Genomic DNA, 13,771 nt, shown 5'->3' with positions numbered 1-13,771 from the left:
GCCAGGACCTAAATGTAATTTTTTTTACATTTAGGTCCTGTCGCCCACTTGATGGGCGACAGACACCCAGTCGCCCATTAGGGGGGCGACAGGCACACATTTTTGAAAATTTCCCTATTCGGCATATATTTTTGAAATTTTATTTTTTTAAATATAAAAATGAAAAAAACGCGCTAGGAACGGGCCTGGCCAGGAGCTGCAGGTATCCAATCAGCCCCATAGAGAATTAGCGATAGGCGTTTGGGCTTTGCCTTGGCCCACCTCACCCAACCCAACGGTGCTCCGGCTATGTCGAAGAAACCCTAACGCCCCGCTGCATCCATATCAATCCCATATAAAGTGCCCCCCCGGTGGAGCACCAGGTATCCGCAGCTCTAAACCCTAGCCGCCGCCGAACGCACGGAGCTAGCTACTGTTTTTTCGCAGGTTCGATTTGATTTTCGATTCGGCGCGTTATCCCCTCCTCTCTCTGTTCGCTCGTTGTTTGCTTCCGAGTTTTTTTTTCGTGCTGCGATGGATACGTCGCGTGGGCTGATGATGATTTGGATCCGAAAGGATCTTAGCGGATTTCGGTGAGGCGGACTCGTCCGTCGTTGATCGCTTTCTTGTTGTTACACACACTGAAGCCCCTTTGTTACGTCGCGCAGATCCATTGGCTCCTCTTCTCCTGTTTTTTTTATTTTTTTGGTTTGATGATAGGGAAAATCTGTGGTCTAAACTGCTTTCTGGGGGAAAAATATTCAGCTTGTCAATGCGATGATGAGTTAATAAAAGGTTGAGGCAGTGGTGGCCTCTGCGGTCACCGTGAGCCGTCAAACCAAAAAACGACTTCTCTTTCCACTGAGCATTGTTTTATCTTCAGAATATGAATATCCTTTTGGTTTTGTCAGTCTTGCGTTCCAATTATTTGCCATGTTTATGGCGGTGGTTTTGGACCCCTGTTCTGATGATTTTGCATGTCTAAAAATTTCACACGAAGGGCGTATTATCCTGGAATTTTGATACAAATGGCACATGAATTTTAATGAAAGTGCTACACCCGACACTAATTTCTAAGTGAAAATTTGCATGAAACCGTTTTAGGAAGAAACAAAATCAAAGTAATAATTTGAATCCCAATGGTATACACAGATCATTTGGTTTCAGAATGGATCTGAATCCCTGCAAATCTCTCTTTTGGAAGGGGCGTCGAAGCTTTTTTAAAATGAATTGTATGGATTATCGGCATGACAATCTCTACAGGATGGCCTATGAGAAATATTTCTAAACAATCAGATGCAAATGCTTCAACTGCGAAGAAGAGCAGCTTTGTTTTCCAAGAACTTGCGGAACCACTGTGACAGACTGATCAAACTCAGCAGTGTGATGGCCATAAAGCATGTGGAATCATCTCCGAGTACAGCGTTTATGTGACTGATCGAACACTGCTGAGTACAATCCTCTGAGTACAACAACGTTTTATCTTTTTTTCACAACAACATTCATCATCTGCCAATATGCCAGATAATTTGATTTAAGAAAATAAAATGGCAAGCTCTACATGTTGAGCGGCATCCACTCCATTTCCAGCTCCAGCTCCCCGGACTCGGTGTGTTGCAGCTTCAGCGCCACCCCCTGCTTCACCTTGCCGCCGGCGACCACCACGGCACTGTCCCTGACAAGAGCATTGTCGTCGGACTTGAGCCACCGGCCGATCTGTATGTCGCCCAGCAGCTCTGAATCACCGAACGCGGCAGCGGCGTTGATCATCGTCTGCAGGTCGATCTCGGCCTCCCCCATGAGGTCGTCCTTGGACACCATGTCATGATCGAACACTTGCTGGTTGCATTGTTGTCACATGAGAGTGAAAGAAAAAAAATCAAAGAGTTGTTTAATGTGTCATTCTCAGATTCAGGTGCGTCAAAAACCTCAAAATCTAGACATCATCAGATTCAGGATCAAAGCCTCAAAATCAGTGTTGCCTAGTAGTACTGTGTTTATGTGGAGTTTATTACCAGCTTCAGAGGTCCATATTGCCGAGGAACAGAGAGCTTCAGTTCTTCATTCCAGACAGGATTTAGGTTGCCTTTGATTACTGAAGTTTGGGCTTTCTGCACTCAACAAGGGCTTGGTGAAATTTGAGAACAAAGAACACGTGTTTATTCTGCTGGAAATATGGCAAACTGATTGAAATTACTTGGCGCCCAAGCGTTAGGACGACATATGGGTCACTGCTTGACATATCTCTGATGGCCAGGTTGGTGCCTCCTATCACCTTGACATTCAATATTCCGATGAATTCGATCATGCCTATCTGCATTAAAAAAAAAAAGAATTCCTAAACATCCTGAATACTGAATAAGAAAGCGAGCATCATGTAATATATGATAGGGTTCTGGGACAGCTTACTTCACTCTTGGAACCATCAGAATGAGAAGCACTGCCTGCATGTTTTCCGGAGTCACTAGTCTGATGCGAGACAATCCGCAGGCTTGGCTTCAGAAATTCCTGTAGCTCATATTTTGACCTGAAACATTGGGAATGTATGCCTCACTAGTGACTAGTAACTAACAACGACAATGACTATGGAGCTCATTAGTACACCAAACTCTTGAATTGAAACGCCCTCTGCAGATCAAGTTTGTAAAGCAGACAGCAATCCTCAAAGAGGTCGGATGAAATTTACTGTGTCACATACCTGATGAATTTTTCTCGCTCTTCCGGGCTAGAATCTGGATGTGGCTTCTGGTCCCTCTGGCAGAAAAGCCTCATATATTGCATTGGCATTAGAATTCCCACCAACTTCTATCATTGATTCAACTTCATTTTCAGTCCACTTATCTAGTGTTACTGACAGAACCTGTTCCAGATAAATAATAGTTGATGATATTATGACTTAATGATGATATCTCCATGAAGTAATACTATAGATTAGTCTACAGTTACAACCTACAAAGTATTGGCATTGCTATAGAAGGCTGGTAAGATATAAAAACATAGAAACCTTCTTGTAATTGTAATTTCTAAAAAAAAAGCATGTAAGGTTTATATCTGGCTGCAACTAGGCAAACCTTTTTTTTTTGAAACGGAACTAGGCAAACCTTTGAAATATGTGTACCAAGACTTCTGTGGACGCCAGAACACTTTACACAGATGAATACCCCAATGTTAGCTGACCTGCATTTGCAAGGAGAAAACCCATTTACTTTTGTGAGGGCTGTGTTCCACAAAAGCTGGAAGCAAATAATTCTGTGTACTGCAATACAGACCTGATTAAGGACACAAGGATATTGCAAGGCTATAAATAACTTGTTATTTTTTTATATATTCCGCTAATATATCTTCTACACAAGCATTACCAGAGCCAAAGAAGGGACATTCAAACTCAACTGAACTGCACAGTGGGTGATTCAAGGTACCGCAAATACTTACGCCCATTTGGGATCAGGCGCACTGCAGTCAGCGCAAATGCGATTTTCACTTCTGTGCAATAAATCCTTCAGCTTTGTCATCATTGCTGCAAAGGCAAAGATGAAATTGAGTCCCATAGTGCAATACCCGTGTCTGCTTTGATCTTGATTGTTAATAGTACTTCAGAGAGCACCAGTGTGTGGCTGTGTGCACTATACATATGCATGAAGAATGACCAAGATCAGAAAGCCTTCAGAAAAATTGTGTGTTTATGTTTTTGGTTGGACATGGGTGCGTTGTCATTAACAAACATGTTATTTGCTCAAGCATTTCCTCATGACACCGGTGTGTGTTCCTTTAAAGCAGTAGCAAGAAGAATTACACCAATCTAAAATGTAGCAAAGAGAAGGCCATTGCAGTATACCTGAAGCCCCAGCGTCGCCGTGTCCTGCACTCATCTTTAGATGTCAGAAAGGTCAGCTCCAAATGTGTCAAACCCGCTCCTTCAAAGGTAAAGGCAACAATAGCTCGAATTGACCCTGAGAAATTCATACGAATGCAAAAAATGCAAAGGAACTAATCATCTGAACTTTCAAGAACGCCGCTGAGCGGAATTACTGATAGCATAGGACCTTATTTCCTAATTCCTTTCCAACATTCACACTTGAGAGATCCTCATCTCAACTCCAATGCGCTGCTCAACGCATAAATTTTCCTAGAAACTGGAATGGAGGGCGGGTGCCAACAGGATCAACCGGAGAAGAATCGCAATCCGACTCAAGACATCCCAATTCCCACCTGCTACCCCCATGCGATACTTGGGGCCGAATGAAAGAGAGAACAGAGATCAAGAATCCAAGGAGGAGGCTCCAGGATTGCTTACCGAGAAAGAGGCCGCCGGACCACCTCCGATTCCTTCCGCCTCCTGGTGGCCGCGCGCGAGGGGTTCGGGCCGCAAGCCTGCAGAGCTGAGATCTCCCTCCTCCTGTTTGCTGGAACAGGTGGTCCACGTGGCTTGGTCGGCAGCTCACACGTGCGCCACTGGGGATCGGAGCCAGATCCCGGGTTAATGAGAGGCTGACGGATGGGCCCCAGTGCCAGGCTTTTTGTGTTTTCTGGACAACTTGCAGTTCTTGCTTTCTTTCTTTTTTCTGGTAACGGTAAGGTGATTTTTTTTCAGGCGTCCGATTGGGAAATAAAGTTGGGATTGATCAACGTGCTTCCCCTCCGGGTCAACGTGTGCGATCGATTTGCCGCTAGCATGCCGTTGCGTTGACAATCTATTTTATTAGTTCTTCCACGCTTTGTGGTGGCAAGTTTCTTCATCACCATTCCAAATTATAGCTAGACACTCTTTTATAGTTCTATATTATAATTTTTATTATGCATCTAAATATACATTATATTCATATACCTAATAAAACTCTATATCTAATAAAGTTAAAATAATCTATAATTTAAAACTTGGGGAGAAATTTGAATAATTGAAGAAATTTGTAAGAACTATTTGGAAACTCTGCTCACTATGATCGGATGGAGGTTGTTCAGTTTTCTTTTTTGATAAAACTGAATAATGATTCCATGAATGAATAAAGAAGCAGGTAAAAGCTATATTAGAAGCTCGCCTAGCTAGCTAGTCAGAAGTTGATCGCTATCAATGGGAGGTTGTTAGCATTTTTGCACACTCGTGTTCTGGTGTTCAGAACTATGAAAAACATATACCCTCGTGGTCAATGGTGGAATCGAACCAAGGATCAAGGGGGGTTGACACGAGTGTTCTTCCTCATCCAGTTTCTCCTACATACTCCTCCAATTTCTTAATTAGACAGGTCCACTTTGGCTCCTACTATATATATAGGAACTGATAAGAATTGAAAAAGTAATCTAATAACTAAATGAGAAACACTTCCTATGTATTGGTTTCAATTCATGGGGTACAAACAAACTCTTATTGGAGTACGCGCTAGCTAGCGCTTTTGCAGCACCGAGAGAGTAATTGAAATCTGAAACAAGACTAACAAGCACATGTAATACACTTTTATTACACACACGTATTACATACACTTTTATTGCGAAATAACATGACCAAAGAAGGCAACAAGCTAAGGGGCCCACACAATACTAGACGGTGAAGTGTTTCAAAGGCAGCAGCAACACAATTTGTAACTCAAAAAGAAAGAACGTAGCTCTGCATATAGGAGCCAGTGTCACTTAGACTGCTTCAGCAACTACCACCTCCAAAGCTGGGGTAGTAGTGCATTCACCTTGGGCCGAAGCCAAAGCCGTCGTCGATGGAGTGGCGACAGGGTTTTCTTCTTGGATCACAACAACAGCCGTCCTCTTTGCTCGTTCCAGCCTCTCCTCTTTGCAAAGGCGGAGCTGCATCCTCTGCTGCTTGTCCACAAACGTCTCCAGTCCCGAGTTCCACATGTGGAGCGTCACGTAGGTGAGGAACTCCCCGCCGTAGGCAAGGTTCTTGGCATGCATGTAACCCCTGCATCTACTTGCAGAGAAGCAAAGCATCTCCACCCATACATCCTTGATTACTTTCCACATCTTCTTCCCATCATCGTCAGCGTCACCATCACCAAAACCAGGTAACTGCATCAGCCCTTGAGCAAGCACCCAGGCATCATGAAGAAAACCCTTCTTGGACCTGGCTGCCTTACTGATTACCTTTTCTGTCAGTGTCAGGTGTTTATCATCTTCAGATTCTTCACCCTGGGCCTGAACAGAGATGTTCTACTCCCAGGTAACAACATCTCAGTGTTAGCACATAGCAGATACAACATGTAGTTGGAAATAACTCTGCACAAGTTGGCAGGTTCAGGATCAACAGATGCCCCCTTGCAGTGAAAGCAAAGATCTGTGGCCATATGCCAGAGGATTACACTCTGGTCGAAGGGCTTCTCCAGGCTGTCCCAGAGGATCGCCATTTCTTGGCATCCATTGCGCTCAAGAGTCCAGTGGCCCCTGTGAAACAACTTGTTGCGCCCGAACCAATGCTGCTGAAGCAAGTCCTGGCAGCCGCAGCACTCGGGGCCACCTCGAGCAATGGAGGCTAAAGCCCAGTTCTTCTTCTCCTTAGCATCCAAGATTCCTATAAGGCTATGTTGTTCAACCTTGATGAAAGGGAATGGGGAAAAACCCATAAGACGCCACACTGCTGATACCTTCCACCATTGGAAGCTAAAGCTAGAGATGTTCAATCTTGCCGGCACTGAAATAAGCTCTGAAAAATATGTGATGTACAGTAGTATATATGTAACCTTGATGTCACTTCCCCTGTAGGCTTCTTTATGGCTGATGTGGAAGAGGATTGTCGGTACCCCAGGACTGGGGTACCCCCTCTTGCTGTGTCTAGACAAAAAGTCTCGTAGTTATTCTTAACTACGGCCTGACGGCCGAGCAGCCGGACCCCTGTGGTCCGGAGCCCTACTCTCCCGGCAAATGGCCCCGGACCCGCTCCACGCTTGGGGAGGGTCCGGTGACGCCATGTGTCCCGGAGGAGGTAGACCTCAGCCAAAACAACTGGGGGCCCCGGACCCCCGGGTCCCGGACCCCCATATACTATCCGGACCCCACAGCAGGTGGAACCGACACCCTGCCTGGGGCTGGTCCGGAGCCGCCACGTGTCCACGAGTGCGGACACACGCGCGGGGCTGCGTGGCTTCCACTGGAAGACTCGCGTACATACCGCATTGAATACGGTAGGCGGAAGTGCGCTCTGCCACAGCAGAGCCCGAGGCGGTTTTTGCCAGGTTGCACTGTTGGTCGCGTGTTACCAAGGCGCACAGTGCAGTCTCTGGCGCCGCCCACGCCGCGTATGTCAGTCTACTATGCCAGTTGGACACGACGGCTCGGCTTCGCCCATTATGACGCCTACACGGTAGCCTCGACAGACTACGCCGCAAGCTACATTGCCCCAACGGGCGCCTCGCCGATAGGACAAATAAAGACTCCCCTCGGTCATAGAGTCTAGAGGGCAATAAGCATATCAGAGAAGAGATTCTCAACCACTGTAGCTCCATTGAAGCTTTCTGCGCAGTATACTATACATCCACGTTAGACCCACCTGTCGGGGTTGGAACGCCTGTGTACGCGTCCCCTTGGTCTATAAAAGGGAGACGCTCGCTAGAGGAAGATTCAAGCCCTGGGCTGGCAGAGGATAGACTCATTCATACTAAGAGCAATACATCTCACAGTGGATGTAGGGTATTACGCTCCGGCGGCCCGAACCACTCTAAACCCGAGTGTTCTTGCGTTCTTGCCCCCAAGCTAGATCGGCATTAGCTTAGCGCTTTCCCGAGTACTCCCCCTCTGGGATTAGGCGGGTGCGTTCCGCCACCCGGCTGTGGGTACCCCCAAAAGCCCACGACAAGGATGATCAAAGCGATCGGGAATGTCATGGAAATGCCCATTAAAATCACCGATAGGTAATCAACAAATGTACTAGGTGGTTTAGCCTAGTTTTCATCATTACCCTGTCGCCAGATCTTGGTGTAAACAAGATCGAAAGTCTTGGAAAGCCCTTCACGTAGTGCTTCAAAAGCAAATTCTGCATCCAGCGCCCTCAAGGATTTTAGCTTCTCAAGACGAACATTATAGGCATATGCATAGTCTACAAACAGCTTGTTAGGTGCAGAGATCATCTCTATGTGAGCCTGTTTTTCAGCCTGCTTCAATGTTGGTGCAGGATCTTGCTAATGGATGTTATTGCTTTGCCTACAACAAAATTTTGCATCTTGTATGTACTTTTCAAGCTCTACTTCTCTGTTGGTAGTAATCTCTGTCATCTTTGCTGCAACGAAATAGGTGACTAGGTTATTAAAGCTAGCTCTCTTGAGAGCAAGGGGCTTCTCGAAGCACCTCACAATCCCAAGGATGAACAGCATAATTGTTGCAGCCAATAATCTCTTGTCAGCCAACGGCGACCACGTTGTCCAAAACACGTAGACGGTTACTGTGACCTGAGAAATAGATCCAAGTGTCCAAAAATTAACATCGTCGCCACCAAATGTAAAGGTTAATTAAATGGGCCCTCTATATATTTTGATATATCTTGCTATTACTAGACTGTAATCATCCCAAATCATTTTTTCTCAATAGACACGCTGAAGTGATAAAAATGAATGATAAATATTAGCTACAAAGTTCTAAGAAAATTAAGAAACTACAGGTCATCATTGGCAAATAATAGCCATCGGATCTATTTGTGTTGCCACTTTTAGAAAACAATTCTAAAATAACCTAAATTTAGCAACTACACATGAAATTGAAAACTAATCTAATGTATTTACAAATAACTTGATATTAGTAATCATATCTATGCCTTTATAAAAGTCTAATAAGTAACCTAATGATGTCTAAATTACCCCGTTTCCATATATTATGAAATAACTTACAATAGTCATTCAAATATAGGTATATCTACATTACATATATATCTATCATTATAAAAAAAAAGATATCCTAGAGTACTCGCGTTCAACACTACTACAAAAATGATTTGTAGCAATGCCACAAAATTTTTTAGGAGCGGACCAAAATGTCGCCCGTTCTTACAAGTATGGTGCAGGTACTGTAGCAATTGAGCCGCCACTGAAAATCTATTTGTAGGGGCGGCTCACCCCCTTAGCCACCCCTACGAATGGGTGCCATTTTCAGGGGCGGCTAGGGGGGGGGTTCATCCCCAAACCCGTCCCTGAAAATGACACCCATTTTCGGGGGCGGCTGAGGAGGTGAGTCGTCCCTACAAATGCCATTTTTATGAGCGGCTCACCCCCCAACCCCCCTCTATAAATGTTTTTCCCCAAATGTATGCTGAAAATTCATTTAATTCATAGAGAATAGCAAAACATCTCGAAAAAAGAGTGAAATTTTTACTAGAAGCATATTTTGAAGTACAGAAAAAAATACGACAAACATGTTTCAATAAAAAATTATGATTGAGAGTGTTAAAAACGCAAAGTGAGCTTTGAGTGGTACGAGATAGTAGTGTGGTTAGGTGTACATTGTGATTTCAAAATATTATCCATTATATATGCGCCAATGTGATTTTTATATTTTTTATGTTCTACATATCCCAATATACTTATGGTAAAAAATTCACATCTTTTTATATGTTTTACTATTTTCTATGAATTACACGAACTTTCAGCATAAATTTGGAAAATCAATTGTAGGGGCGGGTGGGAGAATCATCTGCCCAATAAATGCATTTTTAGAGGCGGGTGGTGGCATGATCCGCCCCTGAAAATCAATTTGCAGGGGCGGGTGACAACCCCACCCGCCCCTACAAATATCTACCCTATATAACTTCAGGGCTTAGAAAAATTTTCAGACTTTCAGGGCGTGTGAGCAGACGCCGAGAGGTTGCTAAAATTTCAAAGTCCCTCCCTGAGCTCCTCCTCCTCCCCCGCTGCCGCTCCTCCCTGCAGCGACCGAACTGCGCCGCCACCTACTCCTCTCCCCCTCCCGTCGCAGCCAGATCTGCGTCCCCGGCGCCACCGTACCGCTCCTCTCCCCACCATCGCCGCCGCTTCTCCTCCTCGTCGCGGCTGGATCTACACTGCCGCCGCCGCCACCACCACCACCACCTCCTCCTCCTTCCCCCGCCGCCACCATACATCCTCCTCTCACGCCACCTCCAACTCCTCCTCCTCCTCCTTCCCGCCGCCACCTCCTCCCCCTCCTCCCCTCCCCACAGCCGCGTGCATGCCCGCCTCCGCCTGCAGTCATGCCCGCCTCCGCCCACGCCTGAGCCCAACCCGCCCGCCGCCGGCCTCCTCCCCAACCCGCGCCGGCCAAGGTGAGTTTCTTGTTTTTTTTTTTCATTAGTGGGTGATAAGGAAATGCGCATGCTAGCGACTTATTTTATGAAACGTGTTCCATATCAATCACTATGATATTCCAGAACAATATAGCTGGAATCCAAATTTAATAAAAATCTAGAAAACAAAAAAATTTAAATCGCTGAATTTTTTCACAGGCTGGAAAATATTTTCAGGGGCGGGTTGCCCCTCAACCAACCCTGAAAATTCATTTCTAGGAGTGGATCAACCCAAGACACCCCTTAAAATCAATTTGTAGGGGCTGGTGGGGGATGGCCCGCCCTTGAAAATAGGTTTTTAGGGGCGGTTTCTTTACCCATCCCTGAGAAAAGGTATTTTTAGCAGCGAAAACTAGCAAAGGGGGTGCTAGCCGCCCCTAAAAATATATTTTTACCCATCTCTATAAATGCTTTTCGTAGTAGTGCAATACTGAAGCCCGTCACTTATGCCACCACAAAGGTGATGGGCATCAGTATTAGCCCATCACTTATGGTAGTCTTAGCCCGTCACCTATGTCAATACATTAGGTGACGGGCATCATTCTTTTGCGTGTTAAAATAAATATTTTCAGTGTGAACAAAAGTCAAAAAATATTTTCTTTTTCCAATCAATTTTTTGCGCGAATATGCGCGCGTGCGATTTTTTCTATCATTCTAGGATTCGAACCCACAACCTCAGCCTCGCGTGTACCCTTCCCTACCACGGGCGGTGGCGGCGTGGCAAGCACAGCGGAGGCAGCGGAGCAAGCGCGGTGCCACAGCGGGCCGAGCTCGTGGTCAGGAGGAGGCGGCGGCTGCCATGGTAGGAGAGGTGGTGGCAGGAGCAGGAGGTTAGGGTTGAGGGAGATCCAATGAATGAGATTGCTTGCACGGATCTCAAACACTAGAAGGTTGGGAAGAAAAAATCATTAAGAAGATGTATAAGATTTTTGAGAAAAAACGGCCAAAAGGGCCCCTGGCTTGGTTAGGAAGGGAGAAAGGCCGTGAAAGACCGGGCCGCCGGGTGGTGTGGATTGGGTCGGGTCCAAGCGAGATAAGATCGGCCCAACGGAAGAGTTTGGCTGAAAAGTTTGAAGGAAGGAACGTGGTTTTTTTTTCTTTGATATAAGGAGGAACGTGCTTGATTTTTCAAATAAAAAACACGCATGCTATGATCGACGTGAGAAACAGCAAGAAAAGTTTGAGGATGATTAAAGTTTTTAGCCTGATAATGACCGGCGCTGATCAGTTTTCATCTCCAAAGTCCAAACAGCTGAAGAACTGAGTTCATGTTCATCTGCACAAACATCGCCACCTGAAGAACGAAGAAACCATCACGAATCGCATCCCCCCAATCTGTCATGTCACCGGGGAAATCGCTCGGGATGCGCAGGAATCACCCGCTCCAGCGCGACGATCTAGAGGAGCAGACACCTCGTGCTCGGCCGGCGGCGAGGCCCCACCAGCAGCCGGCCGTGTGCAGCCGGGGCAAGGCCACGCCGCCTGAAGGCCTGGAGCGAGGATGAAGACGACGTTCCCCTCCCCTCAGCTCGCGACGAATTCTCCGCCTTCCCTCGACGGCCGGCCGCCGATCGGTTCCCGGCGGCGAGGCTCCGATCGATCCGGCGCGGAAACCTCTGCCGGCCGGGAAGCGCAATGCGCGACGCATCCAGCCACAAAATGGACTCGAAAGATGCAACAAAAACAGCAGGAAATTATCTATGGCTGTGTTCAGATCCGTAAAATAGTGGTAAAAAGAGTCGCATCGGACACTGTAGCATACTGTAGCATTTTTCATTTGTTTATGGTAATTGTTGTCCTACCATGACCTAACTAGGCTCAAAAGATTCATCTCGTCGTGTACATCAAAACTATGTAATTAGTTTTTTTATTTACTTATATTTAATGTTTCATGCATAAGGCAAAAAAATTGACGTGATAGGTGAATAGTAAAATTTGGAAGGAGAAATTTTAGAACTAGACACACCCTATCTTTATTCATGGACAGGACAGCACCACTGATCTGCTACAGCCAACTGAACAGTAACCATCCACCAGACCAGTCCACAACGAGTGCGCGGAAGAAAAAAGGAGCCACAAGATGGAAAGCGGAGCTCGATAGCAACAGACCCCTCGTCCGACGAGCGCGCGGGATCGCCCCTACCGGCGCCAGAGGCAGCGGAAGCGGAGCCGGCGCGCGACGACATTGGCGACGGCGACGGCGGCGGCCGCGGCCGCGGCGGTGTCGGCGACGGGGTCGAGCGGGTCCCCCCTGGCGACGCGGCCGGCCACGAGCCACGCGACGAGGAGCAGCGGCAGCCACCAGAGCGCGACGTCGAGGGCGGCCTCGAGGTCCACCTCCCACTCCCACACCCTGATCGCCGCCATCGGAGAGGAAAAGCGCGAGCCGCACGAGGACGAGCGCGAGCAAAAGGAAAGGTGGGACGAGACGACGCGCCGCGTTAGCTGGAGCTAGGTGGGCGATGGATGGATCGATCGACGCGGCGGCCGCGGAAGAAAAGAGGAGCAAGGATGGCCGGGGCTCCCCGCGCAGCCCCCCCCCCCCCCCCCCATCCATCCATCCATCCATCCCCTCCCGCGGAGCAAGCACGAATCGGCCCCGACATGGACTGGTCAGAGGCGCGGGGGGCGCGAGCTGAAACGGGCATGGTCGGCCGAGTGCGCTGTCCGCTTCGGGTTGCCGAGCCGGGCAAGCGGGGAGTGGGGGAGGAGGCGGATAGGTCCGCTCCCGAAGATGAAATAAAGGAGTGGCGGGAGAGGGAAGCTTCCTCCATTCCCGCGTGGGCTAGCTAGCTAGCAACCAGCAAGCTCCCTAGTCACTGGCCACTTGGGGGGGGGGGGGGGGGGGGGAGCCTAGGACTGGACACCACGCACTCGCGGGCACGGCAGCTAGCCGATTCGGGCACCACCATTCCCGCACGGCAGTTGCTGTTTCTTTTTTTTACTTGTTACTAGGTTGAAGTTCAAATTTAATTTCTCTACTTTTTGCTACAAAGACCTTCTATAAACTAAAGACTAAAGAGGTTCGGAATGGAAATGCAGTATTGGTTTTGAAGGGAGAAGAGTTTGATCAAGGAGCATTGTCGCCGTACTTCCCTATACGATTTGGTTTGGCAAGACGTCTTCTTCTAAGTGAGTTCAGAAGAGTATTCAAAAGAACGGCTTTAGCTACCAAAGCACTACTTTTTTTCCCTTCTACAAGATTTTTTTTATATCACTCCTCGCGTGAAAAGCGCCGGTTATTGGAAATATAAGATTGCATAGTCCTTGAGATCTCTGTGAAACAAATGACAAAGCAGAAACGGATTTAAATTGCCGGTTGTGCAAAAGCATCCGTTATTCCACCGAAAGATCTCCAAGATACAAGAAAAGGAGATTTCACGGGGTTTTTGAGATCTTTATGTGAAATAAACGACAAAGGAGGAACTGATTTAAATTGTTGGTTGTGCAAAAGCATCTGTTATTCCACCGAAAGATCTCTAGGATACAAGAAAAAAGATTTCACATGGTCTTTGAGATTTTTCTGTGAAATAAATGACAAAGGAGACC

General features: G+C 47.0%; 2 non-coding genes and 1 pseudogene across 2 annotated transcripts; 2 read left to right on the top strand and 1 right to left on the bottom strand.

Moving 5' to 3' along the window:
* The first annotated feature begins 528 nt into the window (after positions 1–528).
* LOC120658312 lies at positions 529–629 on the top strand. The gene has a single exon (XR_005668586.1). It is a non-coding gene; the product is annotated as a small nucleolar RNA R11/Z151 (small nucleolar RNA).
* A 121-nt stretch (positions 630–750) lies between these two features.
* LOC120658316 lies at positions 751–849 on the top strand. Its single transcript, XR_005668588.1, has one exon. It is a non-coding gene; the product is annotated as a small nucleolar RNA Z152/R70/R12 (small nucleolar RNA).
* A 496-nt stretch (positions 850–1,345) lies between these two features.
* On the bottom strand, positions 1,346–4,430 carry LOC120649253 (annotated as a pseudogene).
* Positions 4,431–13,771: the final 9,341 nt, after the last annotated feature.

The sequence above is a fragment of the Panicum virgatum genome, chromosome 1K (assembly GCF_016808335.1).
Source record: "Panicum virgatum strain AP13 chromosome 1K, P.virgatum_v5, whole genome shotgun sequence".
In the NCBI taxonomy this organism is placed as follows: Eukaryota; Viridiplantae; Streptophyta; class Magnoliopsida; order Poales; family Poaceae; genus Panicum; species Panicum virgatum.
Note: the sequence above shows the minus strand (reverse complement) of the source record. Positions and strands in the feature narration are given on the sequence as shown.